Source organism: Spermophilus citellus (genome assembly GCF_964194105.1).
Source record: "Spermophilus citellus genome assembly, chromosome: 6".
NCBI classification, from domain to species: domain Eukaryota; kingdom Metazoa; phylum Chordata; class Mammalia; order Rodentia; family Sciuridae; genus Spermophilus; species Spermophilus citellus.
In genome coordinates, this window is record NC_138187.1 from 115,358,532 (window position 1) to 115,385,690 (window position 27,159).

At 40.6% G+C, this 27,159-nt stretch overlaps 3 long non-coding RNA genes across 3 annotated transcripts in view; 2 read left to right on the forward strand and 1 right to left on the reverse strand.

The window, feature by feature from the left end:
* Window positions 1-516: 516 nt before the first annotated feature.
* Window positions 517-10,926, forward strand: LOC308652049. The gene is made up of 3 exons (XR_014022722.1): window positions 517-589; window positions 8,784-8,857; window positions 10,834-10,926. It is a non-coding gene; the product is annotated as an uncharacterized lncRNA (long non-coding RNA).
* A 6,872-nt stretch (window positions 10,927-17,798) lies between these two features.
* The window catches only part of LOC308652048, a 278,634-nt gene continuing 269,273 nt past the window's right edge, over window positions 17,799-27,159 (forward strand). The window contains exon 1 of the long non-coding RNA XR_014022721.1: window positions 17,799-17,867. This is a non-coding gene — a long non-coding RNA (uncharacterized lncRNA). The remainder of the gene's footprint in view (window positions 17,868-27,159) is intronic.
* Window positions 23,978-26,588, reverse strand: LOC308652047. The gene is made up of 3 exons (XR_014022720.1): window positions 26,476-26,588; window positions 26,275-26,367; window positions 23,978-25,829 (listed from the first exon to the last, which is right to left on the reverse strand). It is a non-coding gene; the product is annotated as an uncharacterized lncRNA (long non-coding RNA).

A 27,159-nucleotide genomic window follows, 5' to 3' on the forward strand; every position in this document is an offset into this window, starting at 1 on the left:
TTGCTATTCTCCTACCTTGTGTACTCTTGTCACTCACTGACCCAGTCTTGCCACCTATTTTTATTTTTCTTGCTTCTGTGACTGAAGGACCAGACCAGCACAACTGTAGAGGAGAAAAAGGTTATTCAGGGGCTCACGGTTTCACAGGTCTTAGTCCATAGAAGGCTGACTCCTTTGCTCAGGGATCAAGGTGAGGCTGAATATCATGGTGGAAGAGTGTGGTGGAGGGAAGCAGCTCACATGATGATCAAGAAGCAGAGAGAGACTCCACTCTCCAGATACAAATATATACTCCCAAACCACATCCCAATTCCCACCTCCTCCAGCCACACCCTATCACTTCAGTTACCACTCAGTTAATCCCAATTAGGAAATTAATTCACTAATTAGTTTAAGGCTGTAACCCAATCATTTTTCCTCCAAACCTCCTTGCATTGTCTCACACCTGAGCTTTTTGGGGACACCACATCTAACCCATAATACTACCTTAAGGCAATTCTGGTATTATGGCCACATCTTCGGACTTTCCAAGGATGGCCTGGAACTTGTGATCCTCCTGCGTTGGCCTCCCAAATTACTGGGATAACAGGTGTATACCACTGTGCTGGGCAAACCATTTGGACTAGCAGATTTTTATAAAGCTGTTCAGAGTATTTCTTGATGTAGAGCACAGTAGCTCTTGATATCATAGCTACTGAATGTTTGTAGTTCTCATTACAATTATTATTGTGGAGTTTTAAAAGTCTGATGTAGTGATCTACACATGTTAAGAGCAAATAATATTTCCGAGGTTAGTGGGCTGGGAGAAGAGCATTGAGAGTTGGAATGAGTGTCTAGGAAGGCCCTACCACTCTGAGAACTTGGGAATGGTACAGGCTAGTAGGTGTGAATGAAGACCAGAGTTTCTGACTTAATTACAAAGAGAGTTAATATGCAGTAATTTTACAAAACAAATGAAGAAAAACAAGTTGATTCCATGTGGTCTAGACAATGCCAAGATAAACAATATGAGGCGTGCCTGGTCATTTGATCATTTATTACTATTGATTTATGTTATTGGTGATGATGAAGTAAATGCTCCTGCTTAAATGTGCCTGGTGTTTCCTAGAAGCTTTGATGCTGAAGGGAGGTGGGAAAATTCAATATGGATCAAGATAATTGAAAGCAAGTTTTGCACAGAGAGCCAAGCAGTACAGAGCAGCTTCCTTTGAGCTGGTTTCAATGTGGAAATATGCATCTGCTTATAATTTAATAAAAATGGCCTTGAGGACAAGAAATACATTGCCAATTTTTCAACCTCTTTGAAGAATTCCCCAAGTGTTAAGAGACTTTGAAATTAGACTGAGAAGCTTACATAATGACTAATTTGGTTGCAAGATTCTGCCTATTCTTGTCAATCAGGGCTACTGCTTGCTCTGGACCCTGTGTGACCCAAGCCTATGGCAAATGGATCTGAATTCTTACTGGATCTTAACAGATAGGCAGGTGTGGCTAACCTTCCACAGAGGCCCAGAACAATGATTGAAAGACTATACGGGAAGGTAAGAGAGCAGAGTTTAGTTAAAATTCTGCAACTATCTCATTATTAATTCACTTTTTTGAGTGGCAGCTTTTCATCCATAAGCAGCAGGTATTGATCACTATGTCAGTGGGAAACCCTCTCCACATTCTGATGAAAGATGAGGCTTCCCTCCCCCTAATGAAGCACATGTCACAGGTATTTCATTCCATGCTTTCCCAGAGTCCTGGCTTAGAATCATTGGTTAAATTACGATAAGTGTCTCTTTTAATTCACAGACCAAATTCCAATTTATTTTCTAAGAAAAAATTTAGCCATTTTCATTTCCCCTGAGTTAGATGACCAAATGATACCAAGCTCATTTTATTTCCTTGTTTTCACATTCTGCAAAATCTATCCTGATGTATGTTTGCATTCCTAATATTTTCATTAAAATTCCTAACATTTTCAGTAAAATTATGACCAAGAATGAAGTATTGTGTGTTCTAAAACAGTAGTAGAACTTGTCCTATAGAACAATGTATCTTGAACCAGACTGACTCATTGCATAGTCTTGCTGTGTCCATGCTTGTCAATCAAGGCTACTGCTTGCTCTGGACCCTCTGTGACCCAAGCCTATGGCAAATGGATCTGAATTCTTACTGGACCTTAACAGATAGGCAGGTGTGGCTAACCTATCACAGAGGCCCTGAGTATAAAACTTGTGGCTCTGGTGAAAGAGATTATTGTCTGGTACAATCTGACAGAGGCCTTAGGACTCTAGTAGTAAATGTATAATACCAGGAGCGTTGTGTCTGTCTTGTATGTCCTTGTAGAACAGATTTCCTTTTTTAGCAAGGCACCAGATGGTTAGAATATTTCTCATGAAAGTAGGGTTCACATTGATGGCTGTCCTGAGTTCAGGACCCTTTTGGATCTAGATGGATCTTGGGCAGAGTGACACTCTGGACTATTTCCCAATTCCCCACCAAATGGCACCACCTGGCACTACTGTGCTTATGTGGATGGTTGCAGTGGGAAAGCTTAACTGTCCAGCCAGTTCTATTGGGTCTTATTATTCTCCTTAGGCCCAGCTCACAGGTTTCTGAGGACCTCCCTTCAATAATCAGGTGGTGCTAATTTGACCAGGGGAGGTGTTGAAACATAAAGAAAATCAGGCTAACAAGAGACTTTGTGTTCCAGTCTGAGGTGTATGGCCATGTGGTAGAAGGCTAGGGATGTGGCATATGTTAGGCTGATTGTTCCCTCTGACCGCAGGCAGAAGGTCACATGCTTGGAGCAGAGCAGAGGCCATTTCTTCCTTCTATATTCCAGATATTTCTGATCTTGCCAGAAGAGCTTTGAGAAAAAGGTCCCCAAATAGCTGGAGGATTAACTCAAATAAAAGGAGAATATTTCACACACATGGAAGATGGTCGATATACTATAGCAGAACTAGAACTAGACTCAGGCCAGCGGTAGAATCATCTTCTACCACTCTATCTGGCCTTTCGTTTTAGGACATTTGTGTTCCTATTGAATCAAGGACCAAAAATGAACATTAACAACTTTTCAGGGGTCTCGCTTAAGTTGAAGAAAGTCCAGAGCACAGTGGCTCAGCCCTTTCAATCTTACATTGTTAAATTGACCTGGGTATGAACCATACTAATGTGAAAACAACAATGAAAGCAAAAATGTAATAACAAATTCTGGAGAAAGGGTGGATTTCAGAGAAAGTATCCAAAACAATTGTAAATTATAAATGAAAACAGAAACTGAGACAGAACCTCCCCCTTCCAACCCCAGTATTAGAAAAGTAGGCCAAGTCCAGGGTTAGGGGTTGGGGACTATATCACAGAAATTCAGATCCTAAGATAATCAATCCATAGTACCATGGTGGAGCTGACAGATGTGAGAACAGAAAAGGAAAATTGAGGCAAAGAAATACCTCGTTCCTTTTGGCTCTGAGTACATACCACAGTTCTTTTGAGGTAGCCAATATTTTCCTGTGACTTTGACTTTGTTCTGAAGGAATGTCATACCCAGTCTTCATGGGCAGCACAGAGAGATGTAGGGGACTGTGTCTGCACATCAGGCAGGAATTGATTTACCAAGGCCACTAAGGGCTTCCAGGAGCCACACTCTTGAAGTATCTCTCAAAGAATTATGTTCTATGGGGAGCCTCTGCAACAGGGTCCAGAGGTAGGTCTCTGCTGGTTCCTCCAGCGCTAACGAGAGCACTAATAACAAGACAGCAGAGCTCCTAATCAGCAACACCACCCTGCAGCAGAAGTATTAGAATATTTACCTTGAAAGTCAAATCTCTCTGCCATTTCCTAGCTATGAGATATTGAAGCCAGAGTTTTTAGATGAAACTAGATTCTCTCTGCTTCAATTTCTTTCTGGGTTCTTGTCTTTGAAGAGTAAAATTCATGGACAATAACAGAAAGGAAGAGTAAAGGCAGAAGGATTTATTTAAATGAGAAGAGAAGAGAGGAGATAGAACTCCTGAAATATGGGAGGGGTCCTGAGAGCAGGAAAATCCATTTGGGTGTGCTAGAGTATATGGGCTTATATAGTTTTTTGGGTATCAGCATTGATCAAAATCTATGTTAAACAGTCATTGAAAAAGTACCAAAGTCATTGGCTGTATCCTTTGACCTTTGAGTTTTAATTCTTCCTGTAACTCCCATCCAGGTTCATACCCATTTTCCTTTTTGTTGATCTACATCTTTTTCTCTGACCTCACTCCTAAATGTAACTGAGGGACAGGAAGGCCATGCATGTAGTTCCCACAGCCAAAGCTCCACTTCTCAGGAACCAAGCTTTAATTCCTTTAGTTCATTTGCAAGTGCACTGACTTGAATAGTGTTCCCATCCCGCCATTCAGGTCCACCCAGAACCTCAGAGTATGAGCTTATTTGGAAATAGGATCTGGGCAGATGGGAGGGAGTTAAATTAAGTTGAGGTCATACTGGATTAAGGTGGGCTCTAAATCCAGTGACTGGTGTCCTTATAAGAAAGCTATGTGAAGACACAGAGAAAGTGCCAAGTGAAGCCAGAGGCAGGGATTGGAGTGGTGCATTCGAAAGCCAAGAAACACCAAAGCCTGCCAAAGCTAGGAGGGAAGCCCAGAATAGATTTTTTTCTCAGAGGTTCCAGAAGGAACCAACCTTGATTTCACCTTGATCTCAAACTTGTGGCCTCTAGAACTGTGAGGGAATACACGGCTGCTTTTTAGAGCCACTCTATGAGGGTCATTTGTTACGGCAGCTCAAGCAAACTGACACATTATGCCTGGTCCTTTTTAATTTTTTAGTCCCTTGTAGTTTTTAATCAGTTGTTTTTATTTTTCTTATGACCAAAGTAATAAATATTCATCATGGAATAGTTAGAAAATAGTTATGCAAATAGAGATATATCTCTATACACCACCTCTCGTTCTACTGCTTGAAAGAAATGATTACTGTTGTTTTGATCTTTGTTTGTCTGGTCTTTTCTATGTACAAATGTGTGCAAGTTATTTTTTAAAGGACAAAGTTCAGATTATCAATGCCTGTCCTTCCACACTCTGCTTCTGATTAGGTAAAGGCGTCCACACTTTGCTTCTGAAGAGGTAAAGGCAGAGAAAACCAAAACACATGTAACCCCGTCCCTTTAAATACCTTCATATAGCATTCCTGACAATTTTCATTCTTTCTTTAAACCAGACAGTGGCCCATTTGGCAGGGAAGCCCTCCTGTATGTGAGGGACAGATGCTGACAGATGTCTAATAAATTCAACACTTAGCTGTGGCTTCTGTTCCACCCCAGAGTGCCCAGGAGATAAGATGAAATTGGTAGTATGTAAAATTCTCAGCAGCCTCTGGGATCTAGGATGTAGCATGTCTTTATCATTAGGTATGTTTTCAAAGAAAAGTCTTTTGAAGGTTTTCCCTGTGGAACAAGGTTATTTCGAAACAGCATATGGTGAAAATGTTACATGAGCTTCAAGCCGTCTTGTCTGTTCCTGACGGGTTACAGGGGAAATTGCTCTTGGCAGACCAGTGTAGCCCTTGAACTTGGCCTGTTAGCTCTCTGGCTATGCTGCAGTGTTAGCTGTGTCTGCAGCTGATGGCAGAGAGTGTAGCAATGAAATACAGAACCAGAGGGTGGTCCTTTGAGGGGGAGATTGGCAGAGGGCTCAGGGCCAGTTTTTCCCTGGACAGGAAGAAATTCGTCTCATTCTCTCAGCCGAAGGTCCTCTGTGGGTCTGAATGAACTCAAAATATTGCAGTGTAGTGCTTACTTGCTTGGGCAGAACACATAATAAAATTGCAATGATCTACAGAAGATTATGCAAGTGGTCCTTGCATAAGCATGATGCTATGATTTGGATGAGAGTCACTGCCAAAGCCTATGCATTAAAGGCTTGATCTCTAGGGTGGTATTATTAAGAAATGGTAGAACCTTTGAGAGGTGGGGCCTAGTGAGCAATCTTTAGGTCATTGGATGCATGCCTTATGAATGGGATTCTGAGACTCCAGTCTCCTAGTCTCTCTCTGCTTCCTGGCTTATGATGTGAGTAGTTTGATCCAGTATACACTCCCCAACATTGCCATCTGGCATCCCCACTAGAGGTCTGAAGAAATGGAGCTGCCTGGTCTTGGACTGGAATCCCTAGAACAATGAGCTAATTAAACCTTTTCTCTTTATAAGTTAATTGCCTTAGGTATTTTGTAATAGTAACATGAAATTGATACAGTGCAAATTGAGGTGTTTCATATTCTTTTAACCTAAATGTCCACTGATAGATGAATGGATAAAGAAAATTACACACACACCCCCTCACACACACACGTGTGTATGAATATTATTCAGTGATAAAAATGAAATTATGTCATTTGTAGCTAGCTATGTGGGTGGAATGGGAGAACATAATGTCAAGCAAAGTAAGTCAGGCACAGAAAGAAAAATGTGGATTATTTTTACTTATATATAGAAGCTATAAATGCAAATGTCATAGAATTTAGAAAGTTTAATCAGTTGAGGCTGGTAAGGGTAGAAGGAGGGGAAAGATAGCTAACAGATACAGGGGGTGCAGTTTGTTACGAGGAATAACTTCTAATGTTGTATAATACAGTAGCATAGCTTTTATTGACAGCAATTAATTGCATATTTCAAAATAGCTAATAGAGAGGAGTTCCCAACACAAAGAAATGATAAATGTCAATTACCCTGATCTGATCATCAACCACTATGTCCATGTACTGAAATATGACACTGTAACTCATAAATACATACAATTACTATATGTCAATTCAATTTTTTTAAATTATAAAAATCTTGCAGTGTAGGAGTAGAATCTCCAACTCTCTGCTGCTATCCACTTGAAATTTTTATTTGTTTAAAAATAAATGTAAAATAACAAAACAGTATAAATGATAAACTTTATTATGGATGCAGATATACATATTTATGTAAGTGTATATATCTATTTCTTTATATTCAAATTTAGTTCATATGAATGAAGAAAAATTGAACCTCCCTGAAGGAAGGGCACACTTGAACCTTTTTAATGAAGGTTCTGGGCACTAAACCAATGTGTGTCTAGTCGCTAATTATCAGTGCAGAGGTGGAGAGCCAGTAGCGCTGGCCAGACCCAGCCTGCTGACATGGCAGGCCTTAGAGGTTTTCTCCCTCTCTCTCTTTTGATCCTTTAAGTAATTTGAATTATTTGCCAACACATAAAAAGTTAGAAAATGTTATGCCAAAGAAGAGGAAAATCCTCTGGCTTTTCTAGAATAAAGCAGAAACTTTGGCACCACTGGCCTGCGTTCCTATATGGTAACTTGACTGAAGCTCAGTCATGCCTCTGTCTTTGGATGAGACCTGAGCTGTCCACTTCTCTCAGCCTCCCTCTTTCCATCACTGCAGCATTTTGAGGGTGTCCTACCTACATCAGCAGGACCTGCTCTATTCCAAGCCATGCCATCCTGCACCTCACTGGCACCTAGAGAGTCCTGGAGGTCTTTGCTCTGATTTCTTTCCACTGCTGCATATTTGAATAGTGGAAGCCTTGCCCTCTCCCCGATGCCAGGTTTCTTGTGTGCATTGAGCAACTGGTCTAGAGGGAGGCTTCCCGACTTTATAAGCCCAGGGAATCTTAAATGAAACCTTATTGGAACAATGATCTAGCAAGTCCTGAGCGTTGCAACCTTCTACCTTAGATTCAAAGGGGATGCACAGTCGAAAATTTAAAATGAATAAAACCAAGTCTGCCTTTTTCTTCTGACCAGTCAATGATAAAATACCACAAGAAGGTCTTCTGTTGGTCTAAGTTCTAGACAGTTGTTGTGGTAGCTGTACAGTCTTCATAATATATAAACTTAAAAATCACTTAGCTCACGAATTAGACTTTAATAAACATTGCAACTTTATGTGGAAGTTTATTGGAGGAGTTCTCAGTGTGACAGTCACCCCTCACACATGGAGATGTGTGTTTGTTTGTGGAGTGAGTGTGTAGTTCAGAGAGTCCTTTGAGCACTTTTTGGGTGTAGTTCCTGTCTCCAATCCCTGTGGAAGTCCATAGTCCTGCATTTGGATAGCAGTTTTAAAACAAACAGTGGCTGTTCAGGGAGCAAAGAGAAGCAGAAAGAGAATTGGAGATGATTCCATTGTTCTGCTTTGTGTCCACTTGGAATTTGTGTTTAAACACTGAAAACAATAAAATGGTATAAACTATAAGGTCTATTCTGCATATATGTATACATATGTAGATGAGTGCACATATCTCTGTCAGTTCAAATGTAGTTCATGCATGAAATAGCTTATCAAAATGGAATATATGTAAAATTTTAGTTTATTATTCTTTTTAAATGATTGCTTTAAGATCAAATTAAAAACCAGCCTCACATCAGCAGAGTGATTTAGTTGTCATCTTAATTGTGCTTTCTGTAGATACTTCAGTTTTATTAAAATTTACTTATTAGTTACTGAAGAGCCATTTAAATTAAGTATTATTATATTACATTATAATCACATTCCAAAACTGTTGAGCATAAAACTATTGAATAAATAATTGTGCTTTTCCTCTATTTTTGCACTATAATACTCTCTCCCATACTTAAATTTTATTTTATAGTTTAATAATACAATTATATACATAATCATGTGTGTATATATATATATACACACACACACACACTATATACATATATTATGTGTGTGTGTGTGTGTACACACACATACATACATATATACATAAACTTCAGTGAAAGCAAATTTCCACTGTGTTTCTTTCCAGGTCATTTTCAGTATTATTTTCATTGATGCTTATTACTAAAAATGATGTTATGGTACAGAGAGAAGATATATAAGGTAATATATGTATATATACACACATATATTTATATGTATGTGTGTGTATGTGTGCATATACATATGTGTGTATTTGTTTGTGTGTGTGTGTACCTTTTCCTTCCTTCCTTTCTGCATGTTCTTTGCAGCCCCAAGCTCTTCTGAAGTGAGCATCTCTGCACTTGGAGACATTCTGCCAACCCTCCTAGCTCTCTCTTCCAACCACTACCTGACCGAATCTGAGCCTTGTAATCTGTGCCCACATTCCAATCACCATCATTTCTCACTGCAAAAATTTCAGGTGCTGAGGGCCATTGCCAAGTAGGAATGACGCATCGAAATTTCCTTGCCAGCGTACCCCATGTTAAATGGACTTGCCTTGGAAATTCTCTGTGACATTGCATGTGTGTTTGAGAAAGGTGACCCTGCTCAAGGACCAGGGTGGATCCAAGTTTAGGGTGTATCCTGCAGGTTTTAGGAAGTATCCTGCTCCTTGGGTTTAGGGTGTTCCCGGTTTAAGACAAGTTTAAGGCGTTCCTGGTTTAAGACTATCTGGGTTTAGGGAAGTTCCAGGTTTAAGGTTATTGCTGCTGGGAATAGGGCGTTCCTGCTGCTTGAGTTCCCGTTGAGTTCTCGTGAGATTCAGAAAGTATTGGAAAAAAGCCTCCTGGAGTAGGTGAATTGGGCGGCAGAACTTGGATTTCCCCAGAACGTGTGTGGAGGCCGGTGTGAGTTCGGGAATAAAGATTGCTGTTTGAATCTACAAGGTGTGTGGTGGCTCATGATTCAGTGCCCAGCCAAGACTGCGGCATTCAGGACTGATTTTTCTGCTTCCACACTTGTCTCTGCTACAGTGTTTTTCTGCTTGTGTGGTTGGAGTAGTCCGTGCTCACCCAGTACTACTCTAGTCATAAAGTATGACTGTAGTCACATAACGGGTGGCCTGCTCTATCTCCTGCTTCAGCATGCTCTGATGTTGGCATCCCCATCCCTCACCCTTAGAATAAACTAGGCTCCTCGCCTTAGCTTTGACACCCCAGGTCATCACACCCTGTGTGCCTCAGATTTCTCAGCTCCACCCTGTCCTCTGTGCTGTCATCCTAACACACCAAGTTCATTTGGGTCTTAGGACATGGCATTTCTTTTCCCTCTACCTGGGCCACCCCACTCCCAAATTTCCATGTGACTTAATCCTCCTACAATTCAGATCCCACTCTAATAACCTTTTCCCCAGGAACACATCCCTGACCACCCTGACCATCCTCTCCAAGTCAGGATGCCTCACTGTGTTATCGTTGGGTATGCAGGTCCTTGGTGTTTAGAACAAGGAATTGAGCAACACACACACAAGTTACAGCCAAAGTACAGATTTATTGAAAGTGGAGGTGAGAGTAGCATTCTGTAAGGTAGACGGGAGTGGGCTGAGGAAGAAAGAAAGAAAGGCTCAAAACCCTGATGTCTGGAAATTAGAGTCTTAGATGCTGAGCTGTGAGGCATTTCCTATACGAACTGGATTGAAGACCTTATCCTATTTGCTCCCATTGGTTACCTTATGATACCTGACTAAAATACCATTCATTTCCCTCATTGGTTACTTTAGAAAACCCAGTTAGAATACTGCCCACTTTATCCCCATTGGTCATTTTAAATATGGAACCTGCGGCAGGAGTTGTCATGGTGATAAGTCCTCAGTGGCAGGAGTTGTCATGGCAATGGGACTTATAGTACACAGGGACTTACTTGACTCATCTCTCTGTCTTGTCATCCAGTGGCATCTCTCTTCTACCCTCCCTCCACCATGTTGTTGTCCCTGAACTCCTACCCGACTACTATACTCTAGCCCTTGATTCTGCTGTAATTTTTCCCATAGCATTTTGCATTACCTGATGCTTTATTATGTGTTTGTTCACTTATTTATAGATTTACTCTGTTCCCCTTTGGAAAGTGAGCAATAGGATGTTGTAGTTATTTTTTCTTCTTCACTGCTATAATTCCAGAGCCTAGAAACCTGGATACATGTGGGCTCTCCACAAATTCTGGTGAAGTGGTTGAATGATGGATCTCCAAGTCTTCAGATAGCCTCATGTCTCTGTGACCAGATGTGAATCATCCATCTCCTGTGGGATGCTGTGCTAGGGGCTGGTAGTTTTCTCTCTTCATTTCAAGGGGGGCTTCTGACATGAATTGGGGGAGACTCAGAATGGTAGGTAATCATAGCAGCTTTAACTATCATTAAATTATTAAACTACATAACAGAAAACCAAAGTGGCTAGTCAGAGAATAAGATTGAGGCAGGGCAAGAGAGAGTGATCAATGGTTAAAAGAGTTTGGTTGATCACAGGCCAAGTTCCATCCAAGGTTAGTTTTAATTGTCGCCAGTATAATTTGTATAAATAAGACAGTATTCCGATATAAATAAGAGCAACACCTTCTATTTACCTTTTTTTTTTTTTTTTTGTAACAAGGATTGAGCTCAGGGGCACTTGCCCACTAAACCACATCCCCAGCCCTATTTTGTATTTTATTTAGAGACAGGGTCTCACTGAGTTGCCTAGTGCCTTGCTTTTGCTGAGGCTGGCTTTGAACTCAAGATCTTCCTGCCTCAGCCTCCCAAGTTGCTGGGATTACAGGTGTGCACCTCTGTGCCCAGCAGTTACCCTGCTTTTTGTAGTGTTCAAAGTTTCCTTTTCCCTTTGAAAACAATTTTTTAAGTCCTTGATGGGTAGTTCTTATTGTCCTTGTTTTAAAAATAAGAAGAACAGATGTGGAGAGAGGTAAAATCATCACACAGCACAACTAACAAACCTTTGAAGGTAAGGGGCCTAATGCAAGCAAGCAAAGTGCCCAGAAGACAGTCTGATCTCCATGGGAAGGATGCTGAACACAGATGGCCTTTTGTCACTGGTCACCTGATGCTGTCCTACATCCTCTCTCCTGAACTTTCACTTTCCCAAACCTTACTCTCTTCAGCTCTGAAACAAAGGAGTTTGACTGGACTCTTTCATTCCCAAACATGGGTGCACTTCAGAGTCCCAGGGTCCTGGCCTGACCTGGCAGATGCTGTTTCGGTAGGCCTGGCCTGAGACCCAGTGTTGATTATTTTTAGGGGATCCAGGAGATTTGCTTGGCTCAACTGGGTTTACTCCTGTTGTCCTGGTGCTGTCTCCAAAGAGCCACCTCCTTTCCCTCTAAAATGTCTAGGTTCATCTTTCTCAAGGTCCTCTTCCAGCCTGACTTCTGCTTGTGTGGTGGGAACAGAGAATGTCCCCAAGGTGTGAATTGTGTCTCTTTGGTGCACTGGAATCTTTAGTGCATGGAAGGCAGCCAGCAGTGCCTTTGGGTAGTTTCTTATCCATTTGTAGATCAGCCCTCCTGAATAGGAGTTGCACCTATAAGGAGAATCAGAAAGGCTAACGCAAACCTTTGGGGGTTCACTTGAGCCAGATAAGCTTGTTTCTTACCCAGGTAATAACTCAGCCACTTTCCCATATCACAGAAGCAAAATTGTCATGTTAAACTCTAATTTTGTTCATTTTTCTTTATCTAGCACTAATATATTTGTGTGATGATTAGTTTCCTTGGAAGAAAACATTTTGGTAATTTTGTTGGGGGCCATATGGCTGTCTAATATTGGCACAATTTTGAAAGTAAAGATTCCAGATGAAATATAATAGGTATGTATACAAACCCAGGCAAACAGCATTTGGCTTCTCATTTTTCTGCCTTTTAATATAACACTTAAAAATTGAATAACAAATTGCATTTCATCATTAAGGCATGTCAATCAAGGTCATCGACTGCAGCATGTTTTTCAGGGGGAAAAAAATTCAATCCTTCCCTTTGAGGGGTCTATGTTTCATTAGGATGAGTCAGGGAAACCACATGGTGAGTCTGCAGTGGAAATGCTGCTGCTCAGTTTATAATTACAACCTTCACTGAGTGTAGACAGCCAGCGGAAGGACCACAGCAAATAGCTCCAATTAGAAAATGACATGTTTGCTGACAATTCCTCAAACAAAGGCTTTCCTTAGCAACCTGACATTCTAACACTCCACACATGCCAATTTTTTCTTCTTTTTTAAAACTGGTTAGACAAAAATGTGGGAAAAACAATAAAAGTCTTGGTTTGCCCTCCAGAGGCCCTTGCAGGGATCAATTATCTTGCAGGCCCACATCATCTAGCAATGGTGGGCATGGTCCACTTCTTACAAATGCAGGACATTTGGTGAATCCTATATGGAAGTCCTTGGTTCTGGGCTGGGGTCTTGAGTGGAGCTTAGGGAGTGAGATTTTTTTTTATGTTCATTTTCCTCAACACAAGGAAGAAAATAACAACCTTGCCTATTTTTATTATGAAAACTATGCTGCTTAACCCCTGTGATAATAGGAATTCAAGTAGGATTTTTGAAATTAGTTTGAGAGTGACAAAATTCATTATCAATTTAGGCACCAGATAGGTCAAAATCCTGTTTTTTTTTTTTTAATCAAGGCAGAAAACTTAAAGAGTGGAAACATTTTATGATCTTTCATAGGGAATCCGTGTGCTTTGATAAAAGTAGTAGAAATAAAATAAAATTGTACAGAATGATATTTATTATGTTATGTGCATGCACAAATATGGCATAATATCTATGGTATGATTATAATGCACTGATGAAAATAAATAATGTTAAATAAAAATAATATAAATAATAACAATGATGTTGCTACTGATAGTAATGTCCCAAAGTTACTGAATGGAACCATATATCATGACACATAATCATAAAAACAACTTTACTTTTGTTACTCCCACTTCCTTTAAACTTGCTTGGTTATAGGGAGGTCTTCCTTTGTTCATGTATTAAAACCCAGAAAGTGCTGGGTAGTAATATTGGCCAAATTATATTGTTAGATTGTGTGCATGCACGAATATGTAACAACAAATCCCATCATTATCACAACTATAATGCACTAAATTTTAAAAGTAGCAAAAAGACAACCGTTGTAAGAGTGCATAAAAAAACCAAAAACATTGGATTTTTTTTTAAAACCATAAAAAAAGAAACAAAGAAACATACTATCCCAAAGAGGCTTGCAGACTGCTCTAATAACTCTTACAGTTAGAAAACTCTCACTCAGTCTCAATTCAGTAGTTAACAATATCCAATTCTGGATAAAAAGAAGAAAGACAATACCAAGTGTTAGCAAATGTCTAGAGTAACCCAACTCTTGTCATTGCTCGTGGAATTGTAAATATTATCACCACTTTATAAAACTGTCAGGCATTCTTTACTAAAATGCACACAAATTGTTATGGTTTGGATGGAAGGTGTCTTTCAAAAGCTCATATGAAAGACAATACAAGAACATTCAGAGGTGAAATGATTGGGCCATAAGAGCCTTAATCCAATCAGAGAATTAATCCCCTGATGGGATTAACTGAACTGAGTGGTAACTGAAGGCTGCTAGGGTGTGGCTGGAGGAGGTGGATCCTTGGGGACATGCCTTTGGGGTGTATATTTGTTTCTGGCAAGTAGAGATCTCTCTCTGCTTCCTGATCATCATGTGAACTGCTTCCATCTGCCATTCTCTTCCACCATGATGTCCTACCTCACCTTGAACCCCGAGGAATGGAGCTGGCTTTCCATGGATTGAAACCATGAGTCCCCAGATAAAATTATCCTCCCCTAAAATTATACTTGTAAGGTTTTTTAATCACAGCAGTGAAAAAGATGCCTAACACACATGTATGCATGCGCATACACACACACACACACACACACACACACACTCACACACACACAATTTTCTACAACCCCATCAATGTGTAATGGAAATGTGTACATAGATTCACCAAATGCCATGTATTAAAATGTTACAGCGCAACTGTATATAATAATCTCAAATTGCAAACTATTCAAATTTCTATCAACCTGGAGTGCTAAATACATTTAGGTATAGTCATTCAAATAAATCCTACACAGAGAAAGCTTCAAAACCATGGATGACTGTCATTAACATAATGCAGAGAAAATTCAGACAGAAGTGTATATAAGATTCCATTTATGTAAAGAAAAAAAAAAACAGGTGGACCGAGTCTATGCTACTGTTACCTGTATTAGAGTAGTTACCCTGTGGTAGAGCTAGGAGGGAGTCTGAAGGAGCCTCTGGGTTGCTGGGGATTTTTTGTCTCTTGATCTTGGGGATTCCTTCAAAGGTACAGTCTATGTAAACTTAATGGGCTGTAGTAAGTTTCCTCTTTTATGTACATACATAAACTTTCAATGCAACATTAAAAAATCTTTGGTCCTACATATAGCTTTCAATCCTGTTAGAGCTTCTCTTCCCACTCTAGTTAAGCCTATTGCAGGTGAGTCTTTTGCTCTTTGGGAAAGAAGTGGTGTGTGTGTATATGTGTGTGTGTGTGTGTGTGTGTAGTGGGTGGACACTTACCTTCCTCACCCCTGGGGGTTTGGTTAGAAAGAGTGAATAGGGAATGTAAGAGCCAAAAAGCTCTCAGTTGACTGGCACGAAGCTGGTAGAGTACTCCCAGAGCCTCACCTATCCTCAGGTGCTCTATGGGCTGCTACAGATGTTCCTCTTTGAGGAGAATTTGCCTGTGGCCAAATGGAATCCACCTTTCCTGGTAATGGTCCTGTTTCTCTCCCAACTCCCTCCCTCCTATACTGCTCCCCTTTTTTCTCCTACACTGCCTGCCCCAACCAGTGATCCCACTGATAGGGAACTAAAAGCCGGTGCCCTCTTTTCCAGGAAAGATCAGAGCTCACAGGAAGGCCAGTTAGAAGCTAGCCTCTAGCAGAGGCCGGAGCCTTGTTTGACCTCACTGCCTGCCCTATCCTGCTTTCCACTTGTCTAACTTCCCTTCCTTTCCTTGAGAGCATTCCCTGAGTAAACCACTTCATAAGAATCCCTGTTTCAGAATCTGCTCCCAGGAAGCCTAATTAAAGGCAGCTGAGTTCGAGCTCCACAAGCCTGTGAGAAAACAAAGACTGAGCCTTTCTCCTTTTTTTTTTTTTTTTTTTTTTTTTTTTTTGTAGGGCCTCTCTGTTCACCGGTGATATTAAACTTGTGGCTCCTCTGATCCTGCTAATGCTCTCCATTCTAGTGGTCCCATGTCCCTCATTAGTGCCTGGAAGCCTCAGCTCCCTCTTAGGGCCCACATTTGGTCCTTGGAAACACTATGAATATCTCCAGGAGAACAAGCTACCTAATGCTGTCACCTCTCCTTTACTAGGTCACCCCTTACAATCTAAGGTTGGTTGACAAAAAGAAGGCACCACATTATTTCTCTAATTTGAGGGTACATATAAAAAACTCTATATCCCACCCTTGGGGCTTCTCTTAAGACAATTGAGCAGAGACACAGGCACCCCTCCCATCCCATGCTCTTTGGGGGTTGTGTGGTATTCATACTTCTCCAAGGAGAGGATCATAAAAATGTAAAATTATTGTTGGGTGACTTTTTGGATATTTTTTAATCTTTTATTTATTACATCTTGATATCATAACTGAAACTTCCTAGTAATACCTTATTACACTAAAATATTTGAAAAGTGCTTTAGAATTTACCAGAAAGGGTCTTTTCTCACATGTTATTGCATTATTCATTAGTCCTGGAACTATCTTGATATTTTATCTCCTAATTTTTTTTGTGTGTGTGGGGCCCATCAAGACTTTGAATTCTCCACATGATTTACGGAAGGAAGAAAATCTGGATGCTACTTCTCAGCTTTGAGAGGACCCCTGTAGATATATGATAACCCAGAATATAGCTCTTACCGTCTGGGATACCAGGGCTCTCCTTTCCCATGTTACATTGCAAATCTATCTGGTAAGAGATGAAGTTCTTGAGCCAGCTTCTATCTTGAGATGCCAGATAGCTTGCTGGGGAATGTGATAAACTGAAAAGAGTCCTGATAACTCTGCCTTCAAGTTCTAGTCTAATGAATTCTTTGGTCCTCGGTCTCCTCAACTTCCAATGAAGCAGTTGTACCATGTGACCCCCAAGAGTCTCTTTAACTCTGATATTCTGGTCTTCATTGTCTTGAATTCAATGGATAAACTGAATCAACTGGGTAGGTCAGAAAAAAATAGTTGACGCAACAGACGTATTTGTAGACAGGCTGAGTCTGAGCCCTCTTCCGTCATGACAGCGTGATGTGGTGGGGAGGAGCAGGTCATTTGAGCAAATGTTAACCTTGGTGATGCACCTGTGATTCTTCTTTTAGATCCCTTGGCACAGTCTTGGGAAAGAACAGTTTGGCAACAACATAGGTCAGAGGTGTAGGGCCCCTTTACAAATAGCAACTCTGTGGATTTTTATAAACAGATCTGATGCAGTTCCTATTTTAATTGAATCACCCACTTGGCAACTGAACAACAACAGTAAACTGTTGGTTGCTGGCCTGTGTCTCTGTCCAAAATAAAAATAAAAGAGTTTTCTCTCAAAGGCTTCTGAGCTTTTCCTTTATTAAGAAACTTGATAAATATAGTTCACTAAGAGTGTGGTCCATCTTGGATTTAAAGGGTCACAGTGATTAAAAAAAAAAAGTGTGCCTCATTTTTGCTTTGATAAGAGAAAAATCAAGAAAATGGGAAGCTCGTGGTTTTCTGACTCAGTTTCCTGAGTCTGAGTATTGGACCTTCTATAACTGTGCTGATGTTCTAGACCTTTCTTTCTGCTGCTCCTTCCTAGAGCTGCCCAAGCCTTTGCTCATGTGTGCAACCTTTTCAGAGTCCTGTTGACAGGTTTGAAAATAAAGCCAGCGATGTAAAGAACAACATGCAAGTCAGAAGTCAGAGGTAGATGAAAATCAACCAGTTTGGCTCTACAGTGTGGGGATTAGCAAGGATCAGCTGTCCAGCCAGGCTGCTCCCGGGAGGCAGGCCTCCTCTTGGCTGGGGATCTGATGGTTGGGCACATTCTGCCTCAGCTGTCTGTATGCTGCTCTGGGCCATCTCTGTCCATTCTCAGACACTCTTGAGCTGTCCCAGAATCCCAGAGCCCATGGGTTGCAAAATTGCCCAGGTGAGCCTAAAAGTAGGTGAGCATGTAATGCTTGGGGAGGGTCTTTTCCTGTCCCTTCATGGTGAGGGGCAGAGCTTATGCTGGGGCAGAGCCCCGGGACTGGAGGCAGAAGTAGGAAATGCAGAGAGAAAACTCCAGCAGGCAGACAAGCCCAGCAGGCACTGCTGGCTTTGCTCAGAGTCAGGTTGCATACTTCTAGATCTTGAGAGAAAGAGGAAACCTACTGTTTGAAAGCAAGACCCAGAGATTCCGAAATCTATATGATCTGCTGATGCTGTAGCCCTGGAGGTGGGTGGAGCATATCCTTTTCCTCCTAGTTTTCGATTCTTCCTGATTTTAATTTACCTTAGTGTGAAAAATAATTGTTCCTTCTCCAAAAGAGGAAAATTACACAAATATGTCCAAAGCTCCTGGAAGAAATAAGTAAAAAAAATTTTTTTCTTATATTGAGTAGCAGCATGTCTGAAAATAATCAAAATGGTGATAGAATCGATGAGAGTGTTTTGCTGGTGTTGGATCATCCACATAAAACACACATGGTTATCTCATTTTAAGAATGGGTTGGCCCTTTTGTAAGCCTGCCTCTTTCCCTCTGCTGCAGAGCTGGCTCAGTCCAGGTTCAGCATCGTTGTCTGCTCCATGCCAATCAAGCCCCCTTCTAGGATAGGCAGTGGGACTAGAGAGGTTACAAAAATGAGCTTGGGATCTCTAGTCTTCTCATCAAATAGAAAGTTTGCAAACATACTTTTCTCATAATGGGACTGGACAATCAAATGGGCATCATGAAACTTCATGGTTCATTAAAATGTCCAAAATCATCTGGTGATCTCTAAGAAGTGTATTCACCAGAAAAATTTGAAAACAGGAATAGAAAATTACTGCCCTGGAGAAGGGAAGGCTGAGGAGTTCTATAAGTGGTTATAATGGAAGTTCCTGTCCTTAGAGAACCTAAGGACTAGGTGGAGAGTCTGAATATATCCTGATGAAAATCAAATGACAGCAAAGGCTAAGAATATTTGAGGGACTGCCTTTTCTTCCAGAATATACTCTGTGATTCAGCCAAACAAGATCACCAGGCATTCTTTGTCCTGTGTATTTCTGTGTTTGCTTAAATGGTTCCCTCTTCCATCAATGTATTTCCCACAATATCATTAACAGTCAATATTTCTTGAGAAATACGTAATAGATGATGCATTCAAGGTATAGCCATCATATCAACTCTCTCATTTAATCCTCATGACCACATGAGGAGGTAGGGGTTATCATTAACTCCATCTTAAAGCTGAAGAGACTAAGGTGCAAAAGCTTAAGTAACATGCTCAAGGTTGCTCTGGAAATAAGAGGCAGGGCTGAAATCCATGTTAGGCAGCTATTCCTAGACACTCAGTCTTTAACCCATTAATGCATCAATAGATAAAGCACTACTATTCCAAGAATCCTTCCAGAATGAGTTTGAGTTCATGAGACTTTCTTTCCCCAGGATAAAACGTTCCCTTGCTACTAACCCCAGAGTGCAGATTGGAGCCTCGATTCCAATTTGACATTTCACACTGCACTCCAAGAGAGCCATCTGTGCTTCTATGCATGTTTGGTCAGGGTCTGACAGTGGAACATCATGCCTGCCTCACGTTGCCTTAGTCAGTGCTCAATGACTGATTTGACTAGTGTATGAGCAAGTCAAATAAAAAAAAAAAATTCAGTTTCTGCAATGTCCACAAATTATTTCATTTTACCTTTACAACATTTGTTATTCTGCTTTTCAACAAGGAGAAGTCTCAAGAAGATTAAGAACTTTCTAGAAATCACAAAGCTAGAGGGGTAGGGTAAAATCAAGCTGCCCCTTTGTCAGATTCCACATGACCTACCCTATGACCTTCACCTCTAAGCCAGTGAGACTGGGGAGGGAAGGAAGAGCCAATGTTGGATGAGACTGGCAAGGCTTGAGAGCACTTCTTGCAGATGAACTTGTCAGGAAGAGGTCTTCATGACGGCCATGATTCTAGCTATGTGAGTCACCAAATCATGGGAGAACAAAGCCTCAGAAGTGGGAAAAAACTCCAGTCCAGAAAAAAATATTTGAGCCCAACAACCCCAAAGCAAGTTTAGTCCCTTGTTTCGAAAGCTGATATCAAATACATGAAACATCATATGTAACTAGAGTACATGAGCATTTGTAACACTTTGCACGATTAAAACTAGGTTCTGCTATTCCTGGAAAACATATTTTTAGTTTAAGCTGGTGTGTAATGAGATCTTAAAAATAACAGCCTGAAAGGTGAGGCTAAGTGTAGGGGGCTGAGTTCACCCCAGTGCTGAGGCAATAAAACATTATTCATGGTCCATTTAAAGCCCTTCAGCCCTGGGCCAACTTATTGGCTTCAACAGAAGTTTGGTTCATCCTATTTGGATTTAACTCAGTTTCCATTTAAATGGTGGTGGTCTGAGGGACAGGAACTCAGCATATGCTATTAGAGGAGTTTTATAGTTGCTGGAGGACCTTGGGACCAGTTTCTCCCTGAGGGGCTCTGGTTACACTCAGGCGAGAGGTCTGGATCTCCAGTGTTGAGACCACCCCACAGCCCAGCCAACTCACTGCCCTCCAGCACGATGGCTCTTCTCAGAATCATGCTTCCCAAGCCTTGGCAGCTCCTTTGGCCACAGCAATAATAAATGATTGCCCAGTTGGCAATGGGAAGGTTGGGGCATGCCCGAAACCTCAGACACAGAATATGGCACCCAACAGCATGAGGAAATTGTGCTACAAACCTTATAACAGACGTGAAAAACTTCAGTAATTTTTAATTTTAATAAGTCAGGGCTTTGGAGGGGATATAGTTTTCCTGGACATAAAAGCACTATATTAAGTGTACCACCCACAGTTCTTAAGTACACACACATGCACCGCATGCATACACACACACACACATGCTCATAGCACACAGGACAGCCTTGTGTATGCTTAATGCCAGGGATCCTGGTCTTTTGCTTAAGGGACACCTGACATCAGCAGCAGATGGTCATTATCAAGTTTCTTACCTCATCCTTGTCATCCAAAAACATGATTTCTCCTGTCCTTAGGGCTGTGCCACGGAGGCTGAAGTTACAGCCTGGGTTTTGTTGATGACCTGGTTGACTTAACTCTCTTTATGGTCATATGTGTAGTTTGCTTGCTTGTTCCTATGTTTATTTATACTCAAACTGCACTAAAAAAGGGGTTGGGGGGAGATCAGAGACTCTGTTTTACCCACTACCTTACAAATATCTTTCTTTGACTGTTAACAGGGTCCTGCATAAGCTAGTCCACTACAGGAAAAAATACACTTACACAGTTTTTATTGTCCATAGTGGGAGGGATATTAGAAGGAAGTTAGCACCAGGTAAACTGAACTAACCCCAATTCTGTCTATGTGGTCTCAGCCCAAGGCAATGCCAAGAGTAGCTTCCATAATCTTGGACATGTACAGGACGTCTGACTGCACTTACAGTGCCTTGTTCAGAGACAGGCAAGAGCCATTTAAAATTGATTTATGACTTCAGTGAATTTTTAAAATTATTACTATTTTCTGTGTTAAAATGCTTAGATCATGCTTCCTAGGGCTGAGGTGACCAGTCCCGTATTTGCAAGTGTCTGGCTATCATTATCAGACTTGAAATAGACTGTCTCCCCTTCCTTACTTAGTCAGAGAAGACTTGGATTTAATGGCAACAGGGCATTTTTGGACGATCAAGTCCAATTCCACCATTTTTTTTTGAGTTGATATCAAAACTGTGGTTGAAGAAATGACTTGTTCAACATCACCTAGTTTGGATTTGGAGTTAATGATTCAACCTTTATTAAACTTTGTCAGTTCCATCAGTAAGAGCTGCCCTATACAGACTTTTATTTCCTATTGATATTTTTCTGTACCCCTTTCCTCCCTAGACCACATATTGAGCAGAGTCTATTCTCATTCTTTCTCAACAAGTCTTCATCTAAAACCTCTATCAGCAAGGGACCAGACATATAGACTTACACTCTGACACAAATGACCGATAACAGTCGCCTCCTTATTTGCATATCTTACAGAGCTTAAACTGAGTTCAAATGTATTCAAATCTAGTAATAAAATTCAAGACAGCCTCAGGCCAATGGGAGGCATTTGGGGGAGCTAATGATTAAAATTATACCATGGCTTGAAAATTAGGAGGTCTAACTTAGACCTGCCAAAGAATTGTGGGATGATAGCTCTGGTGGGGACCATTAATTCAATGTGGTTTGCTAATAGATCCTGAAACCGAAATCCATAGGGGAAAAGTGAGTTTCCTTCATGCTCTAGGAGCTAGATAATGACAGCAGAGATGGGGCTGGAGCATTTCCATAAGGGTAAAATGGGCACGACTGGAAAAAGAGATTTATCATTTGGCTGTTCATTTATTAATTCTTCTAAGAAATATTTTTTGGTACATATGAAGACCTACTGTGTCCTTCAGCACCTGACATTGAGCTGAGAACAGAGACATTGATTCTGCCCTTGCCTCTTGAATGCTTTCTACACTTAGCTCTGGGACATTTTTCTCTCTCTTGGTTTTCCTCCTACAGAGAAGGCTTCTCTTCCTTTTCCTGAGCTGGTTTATTCTCATATCCTTATCTAAATGCGGAACCCCAGAGACCACCCCAGACTTTCTCCTTGAACTCTTGATTTGTATATCAAGCTCTACTGACTTCTCTTCTTGGCTGTTAAATATATATCTGTAACTTAACATATCTCAAAACACCCCAGCCTTCTTCTGCCTCAATCAGCTCATCTAAGTAAATGCAAACACATTCTACCAGCCATTCATGTTGAAACCCCTGGAGTTACCTTTGGTTCTTTCTTTTCTCTATTTCCAATACATCTGTAAATCTATAAAGTTTGCTTTCAAAATATATCCAGAACCCAACCATCTGTCAACCATTTTATAACTTCTACCACTCTGGTTCAAGTTAGCACCATTTTATTTTATCTTATTTTTTTACTGAATTATTAGAAAAATTTTCTAACTAACCTTCCTCTATCTGGACTTGTTCCTTTGTAGCTGAACTCAATGCACCAGCCTGTGTGGCCCCTTCCAAATATAAGGTGGAATCATTTTGCTTAAAATACTCATTTCACCTAGAGTAAGAGCCAAAGCCCTCACAGTGGCTGGCAAGCCCTGGCCCCTGCCATCTCTGTCTATCTCCCATCACTCCCTTTCTCACTCACTGGTGTCTCTATTTTCCCTTGACCGGAGGCTCTGGGACTTCTGGCTCACTGCTTCTTCTACAAACACTCACATAGCTTGTTTCCGTTTCTCCTGCAGCATTCTGCTTATCCATGAGGTTTTTAGTGGGGGCCTTTCTCATTCTACCTATGAAATGAGATCACATCCCAGAACTCATTATCTCATTTTGCTTTTTCTTATCCTTAGGAATCACCACCACAGGACTGGTCTGTATTTATTGGATTTGTTGTAATTTGTTTACTAATTATCTCCCTTATTCCCAACTGGAAGGTAGACTCCAGGTTGGCAGGGAGTTGTCTGTTTCCTTCTTTCTCCCAGTGCCTAGAAGAGTGCTCAGTAAATATTTGTTATATGAATGAATAAGTGAAAACTGAGATCTGCAAAGGGTCAGCTAAAGGGCTGTTGAGAGCTCTCTGTAGAAAGCCACCCCATGAGGGAATTCTCGGTATAAAGAAAATGAGGGCATGGAGTTTGGTCTAGAGAACCTAAAAGAAGTGGACAAATGCCCTGAAATGAGCCTGGGGAAATTGGCAGAAGCCAGCGTGGGCAGAACCTTGAAACCATGGTTGGAACTTGGAATATGAGCGTGAGTGAGATGGAGGGCAGTAAACTGTCTTTTTTTTTTTTTAATCTTTTTTTTTATTGGTTGTTCAAAACATTACAAAGCTCTTTTTTTTTTTTTAAAGAGAGATAGGAGAGAGAGAGAGAGAAGAGAATTTTTAATATTTATTTTTTAGTTCTCGTCGGACACAACATCTTTGTTGGTATGTGGTGCTGAGGATCGAACTCGGGCCGCACGCATACCAGGCGAGCGCACTACCGCTTGAGCCACATCCCCAGCCCAATTACAAAGCTCTTGACATATCATATTTCATACATTAGATTCAAGTGGGTTATGAACTCCCATTTTTACACCAAATACAGATTGCAGAATCACATCGGTTACACATCCACATTTATCAGGGAATCTTTCTAATGTGGAGATCTACACAGATACTTGACCTCAAGAAAGCCATTGCCTACAAGGGGAGCCCACACAAACAGTTAACAGTGGGAAGAGCCTGGGGTGACCTGAGAATGTATATATCTCTTCCTTACAGGTGAAGAGAGAAATATAAAACAGTTTATAAAGGTATTAGTTTTTAAGTCATTCCTTTTTATTTACTTATTTTTTTAATAAAGAGCAGTTTTAGGCTTACAGAGAGTTCCCATTTGTCCTTTATCTCCCACATGCAATCACATTCCCACATTACCAATATTCATTCCCCTCTAGGGTGGTACATTTGTTAAAAATCGATGAACCTATATCAGTACATCATAATCACAGAAAGCCCAAGGTTCACACTAGAATTTACTCTTGGTATTGTACATATGGTGGGTTTGGACAAATGTTTAATGACACGCATCCACCATCATAGCATCATACAGAATGCTTTCATTGCCCTAAAAATCTTCTGTGCTCTGCCTATTCATCCCTCCCTTCCCCTAATCTCTGGCCCTCATTCACGGTTTTACTGTCTCCATAACTTTGCCTTTTTCAGAATGTTGTATTGTTGCAATCAAATGGCATGTTACTTTTTAAGATTGGTTTATCCCAATTAGTACTGTACATTTAAGTTTTTTTCTATGTCTTTTCATCATCTGACATCTCATTTCTTTTTAGTGCTGAATAGGATCCCCGTTGTCTACATGTACCACCGTTTATTTATCCATTCACCTACTGAAGGGAATCCTGATTGCTTTCAAGTTTTGTCAAATATGAATAAAGGGGCTATAAACATCTGTGCACAACTTTCTGTTTAGATATATGTTTTCAGTTCTTTGGGGGTAAATACCAAGTAATGAGATAACTAGATTAAATGGTAAGAACACTTTTAGTTTTGTTAAGAAACTGCCAAACTGTTTTTAAAGGTAACATGACATTTTGTATTCTTACCAATGAATGAGAGCTCCTGTTGTTCCACACCTCTCCAGAATTTGGTGTTGTCAGTGATCTGGATTTGGGCCATTCTAATAGATGTGTAGTGGTAACTCATTGTTGTTTTAATTTGAAATTTTCTGATGACATGATGTGAGAGATCTTTGCACATGCTTATTGACCATCTGTCTCTCCCCTTTGGAAAGGTGTCTGCTAAGGTCTTCATCCTGTTTTTAAATGAGGTTGCTTGTTTTTCTTATTGTCAAGTTTTAAGCGTTCTTTATATATTATTAAAAACAGTGCTTCATCAGTATGTCTTTTGCATATAATCTCCCAGCCTGTAACCTGTCCTTTCGTTCTAGAGTTTACCTTTCTAATCTGAATCAGTGAAAATAAATAGAAAATGAGGGGCACACGGTGCCCAAGTTAGAAGAAAAGACAGAGGGAACAGCACTATGACAGCAGGCGTGTCTGCCATCCTGGAGAGCCGTGCAAGGCTTGAAGTGCTAAATAAAAATGTGCTTTTTAAGGTTGGCGCTCAGTCTGGCTCACTCCCAAGTTCATGTCTTTTCACTACACCATGCTGAGAAGTGGTTTTGAAACCATGTGGAAGGAAGCAGCTGCAGTAGGGTGTGAGACCCTGGGGGTTCACAGGCACACTGGCTTATGTTTGAGAGGGAAAAGAGCATCCATTGGAACAGTAGCATTTCACAGAAGGAAAAAGTGGGGCTCAGAAAGATGAAGTCACTTGTTCAAGATCACATGGCTTGTGAGAGGCAGTCTCACAGTCCACGTTATCAGGGCTGGTGTCAAAAAGCAAAAGGAAATGTTATTTTAATTGAACTGAATTGGGAAAGAACACATGAGCTTCTTAGGAATGGAAAATATTTTAAAGTTAGTACATATTTTTCTCGGAATGTGTGTGTAAGTATATGTGCGTGTATAGTATTTTTTTCAAAGGCATCCATAAATGGTTCACTTCTGGTTCTCTGGCTTGATCAATAAGAATTCTTTATCAATTAACATTTAACGCTCATAAAAGTTTTTACTTTACCCTAAGTAAAATTTAAAAATGATATATTCACATTAGTAATAATCAAATATGACAATATCAGGCATCATCGAAATGATAATATTATGAATATGGTTTTATGAATATTACATATTTATGGCAGTCAGCTTTGTGTTGCTGTGACCAAAATCCTTGACAAGAACAACTAAGAGGAGGAAAAGTTTATTTTGGCTCACCATTTCAGAGGTTCAATCCATGATGGGCCAACTCCATTACTCTGGGACCAAGGTGAAGAGGGATATGGAGGAATAGGTAGAGAGTCCTGCTCACTTCAGGGATCCAGAAAGCAGATAAAGGTAAGAGAGTAAGGGGTCAAGGAAAGATACACCCTTCCAGGTCCCTTGCCCAGTGACCCTCCTCCTCCAGCCAAGCCCCACCTGGCTATGGTTACCACCCAGTCAGTCCATTTAAACTAGGATGGACTGATTCGGTTACAGCTCTCAGAATCCAATCATTTCGTCTCTGAACATCTTGCATTAACTCAGGAGCTTTTGAGGGAACAACTCATATCCCAACTATGACAATATTATATTTATAACAATATGAAATTATTATATTAATAGTAACATTAGAAATCATAGCAATAACATTAATCACTGGTCTGATGTGACACAAATCTGTCATCCCTTCATGTTCAATCCAAATGGCAACTGGTGCAGAGATAATATAAATATAAGCACCACTCTAAATTCCCTGGCAGGCGGAATTTATTCCCCCAGAAACTCCCCCCCGACAGTTAAGCTGTGCTTAGTGGTAGTCTGAAATGTAATTTGGGAAACCTGTGTCAGCTACACATTTTAAATACCAATTGGGCAACATACAGACAGCTGGAAAAAGTGTGTAGGAGGGACCTGCCCATTAGGGATGGGACTATTTTGACCTCCACAGAAGAGTATATCTTTGTTCTGAGATCTGAAAGGGACATTAAAGCTTCCATTAGACCTTCCTCCACTTAAGAGAGACCCATACTCAAGCCAACCATGCCAACACTCCTCTTGTTATTCCAGATTAAAGGTCAGCAAATAGTTTTTGTGAACCACCAGAGAGTAACTGTTGTAGGC